Consider the following 4084-nt stretch of genomic DNA (forward strand, 5'->3'; position numbering starts at 1 on the left):
CTGTGACCTAGGCAGACCATAAAACCCTCACAAAAAACCCTTAAAAACCCCAAAATTCGCCCAAAACTAGATAAATCCTTTAGCCCTTGCCAAATGAAGGGTAGTCCATTTTGGGAGTTTTGGTTGTTTGTGCAACGTTTGCAAGAGAGAGCCCTAAAAGTCTGGATTGGAGGCCTAATAGGGGCTCTTCCTTGTAGCCCTATTTTATAGGCAAAACACAAAATAGTGAAATCGGTAGGAGGGATGAAGGTTGCAACTTCTTGGGGGCACATGAATGGGTGGAAAGACCATGAATTAGACCTGATATAACCTTGCTAAGACCTAGGAAGGTGTGGAGAAAGCCAAGCCCTTATTAGCCATAGTAAGGGGTTTTGAATCTCATGAGTAGGTGAGACCTTAGGAGTAGCATTGCAACTCAATTGGTGGGTGGATTGGGCAAGGTCGGGGGATTCCTCAAGCAAGGGAAGTCCTAGAGACCCTAGGTTGTCAAGGGAACACTAGGTGATCTAGGGGAAGGATCTAGGAGCATAGACTAGGCTAGTCTATCCCATACCCCATCCCATTAGATTGGTATCAGAGCGAATAAAGATTTGGAGGCCTGTGCATGTCTCTATATACTGGTGAATCAGTAGGAGAGAGAAGAATGGTCACTAATATAGAGCTAGCTAGGGAGGTAGAAGAGCAGAAGGAGAATAATAGACTCCTTGAAGAAGCTATGAATGAGATAAGGGATAAACTACAGGAAGTGGTGGACCAGAGGACGTTAGGACCTTGGGGTGAAGACACCAAGGGTAAAGAAAGGAAAACTATAGACTTCAATGACATTATACCTGAACCAGATCCCTGGCTCGATGAAGAACCTTTTGTGAAGGCTATCAAGGCTTTAAACACCAAAGCTTTTGAAGGATTGCCACATTTTAGTGGAAGGATGGACATTGACACTGTCATGGAATGGATTGAGGGTATGGAAAACCACTTTGAGTGTGAGGGAGTGACAGAGGCTCAAAAGGTTAAGGTTGCCAAATCAAGATTAAGGTGAGCAACTTTAACATGGTGGAAGTACTTGCAAGAAGAGAGAGTTAGCATGGGGAAGCTACCTATTGCTAGTTGGAAGGCCATGGTGAGCAAGGTCAAAGAGAACTACTTTCCAGAGGATTATGAAGTGCAACTTCATAAGAAGAGATAGGGATTGAAACAAAAAGATCTTGATGTGACCTCCTACATTGAAGAATTTCAAAAACTTTGTCTTAGGTCCAAAGTCCAAGAAGATGAATCTATTAAGGTGGCTAGGTATCTAAGCAGCCTAAAGTGGAACATTCAAGAGGAGATAAGCCTATGGACTCCTACTACTGTTCAAAAATGTCATCAGCTTGCTGTCAAGGTGGAAGAGAGGAACAAAAGGAAAGGAGACTCCAATAATAGGTGTAAAGGCAGAGGTAGAGAACAAATGGAACACTGAGGCGGTTACCAAAGCAAGGCAAATGACCCAAGGAACCAAGGAGAAGCCAAGTTGACTGAGCACAATAGTGAAACCAATCTCAGAGGGGGTCATTCTAGAGGAAGAGGTGCACAAGGTGGTCCAAGTAGGGCTAGAGCTATTGGCAGGGGTAACTCCTACTTTGCAACTATGAAGTGTTACAACTATGGACAATTGGGACACCCGACATATAGATGCTCTGACAAGCCTACCTCATCAAACAGTGGAAAGAGGGTTGCTTATGTCCATGAAGACTCATCAAGAAACAAAACACCGAATGTGGGCCAGATTGAATTAGAAAATGGTGAGAATCTGATGTTCAATAGGATTTTGATTAGACAGCCAGTTAAGGAGGAACCCAAACATAGGAGAGAATTGTTTAGGGTGAGATGCAAAGTTCTTGGTAAAATGTACAAGGTGATAGTTGATTCAGGCTCAACTGACAACATCATATTAGAAGAGGCAGTTAGGAATTTGAACCTCACAAGAATACCCCACACTAGCCCTTACAAGGTGACTTGGTTGAACAAAGGACAAAGTGTGCTTGTCAATCAACAGACTTGGGTAGAGTTTTGTATTGGAGGATATAAGGATAAGATCCTTTGTGATGTGTTGCCCATGGATGCTTGTCACCTATTACTAGGTAGACCCTGGAAATTTGATAGGAAGGTGATCTATGATGGAGAGGAGAACTCCATTTCCTTCAAGAATGATAGCAAAACATTTAAGATTCAGTTTTGACAAAGGATGAAGAGGGAACTTCAAAGACACCTAGTGTCTTATTGGCTAATGGTAAAGAGTTCTTAAGCTTGATGCATGAGGAGGAGATAGTGAAGTGTGCCATCTTTGTGAAACCAAAGGAGGAAGAAGATAAGTTGTAGACAGAGGTACCTAAGGAAGTCAAACAGATGTTGCAAGAGTATAAGGACATAGTGAGTGATGGAGCACCTACAACACTCCCACCAAGAAGGTCTATAAGCCATCAAATAGACTTTGTTCCCGATGCATCCCTACCTATCAAAGTTGCATACAAGCTCACACCTGATCAAAACAAGGAGGTAGCAAGGCAAGTGCAAGAGTTATTGGAGCAAGGACTAATTAAGAAGAGTATTAGCCCATGTGCAATCCCGGTAGTGCTAGCATCAAAGAAAGGAGGCAAGTGGAGACATTGCACTGACTCAAGGGAAATCAATAGGATCACCATAAGGTATAGGTTTCCTATTCCTAGAATAGAGGATTTGATGGACTGTTTAGGAGGTGCCATGTATTTTACCAAGCTAGACCTTAAAAGTGGTTATCACCAGATTAGAATCAAGGAGGGTGATGAGTGGAAGACTGCTTTCAAGACCACAGAAGGATTGTATGAATGGCTTGTGATGCCATTTGGACTCACCAATGCTCCAAGCACCTTCATGAGGTTGATGAATGAGGTGCTGAAAGACTTCACAGGCAGATTTGTGGTGGTGTACCTAGATGACATTCTCATCTATAGCAGAACCAAAGAGGAGCACCTTGAGCATTTGAGGATAGTCTTAGAGAGGTTGCATGAGGAGAAGTTATCCATCAACCTAGAGAAGTGTGACTTCTTGAAGCAAGAGCTACTCTACTTAGGATTTGTGGTGTCTAAAGGAACCTTGAAGATGGATCCAAGCAAAGTGGAGACAATTTTGAATTGGCCTGCACATAGAATACGAACTGAAGTTAGGAGTTTCCATGGATTAGCTCAATTCTATAGGAAGTTTGTGAGGAACTTTAGTGGAATATGTGCACCAGTCCTTGACACCATTAAAGGAGGCCTTAAAACCAAGTTTAAATGGATTGAGCAGGCTAATAAAGCATTCCAATTGTTGAAGCAAGAAGTAGCCACAAAACCTATCCTTCTCCTACCTACTTTTGATAACCTATTCACATTGGAGTGTGATGCAAGTCGAATTGTAGTAGGGCATGTATTGAGTCAAGAGGGAAGACCTGTGGCATTTTTTAGTGAGAATTTTGATGAAGCAAAGAAGAAGTACTTAGCCTATGACCTAGAGTTGTATGCATTAGTGTAGTCTCTTAAAAAATGGAGACATTACCTACTCCCAAAGGAATTTGTGGTGTTCATAGATAACTAGGTGTTGAGCTACATTAACACTCAAGAGAAGCTAAGTAATAGGCACTTGAAATGGATGGAATACCTCCAATCCTTCACCTTCACCATCAAGCATAAGAAGGGACAACTTAACAAGGTGGCAGATGCTTTAAGTAGGAAGTTGTTGACAGTTCAAGAGTTACAGTTGCAGAGCATAGGAATAGAAGGTTTCAAGGACCTCTATGAAGGAGATGAAGAATTCTCATCAGCTTACAAGGTTTGCAAGGAGTTTGAGAACCATTTCCATGGTGAGTATGTAGATTACACTCTCCAAAATGGTCTCTTGTTCAAAAGTAATCAGTTGTGTGTGCCAAGAGGATCCATGAAGGAAAACCTCATCCAAGAGAAACACAATGGCAGTTTAAGTGGATACTTTGGAGTAAACAAAACCTTGGATTTAGTACAAAGGTACTACTATTGGCCAAATTTTCCAAGAGATGTGAAAAGATATGTAGAACAATGTGGTGTATGCCAAA

Source organism: Cryptomeria japonica, chromosome 1, assembly GCF_030272615.1.
Source record: "Cryptomeria japonica chromosome 1, Sugi_1.0, whole genome shotgun sequence".
NCBI lineage: Eukaryota > Viridiplantae > Streptophyta > Pinopsida > Cupressales > Cupressaceae > Cryptomeria > Cryptomeria japonica.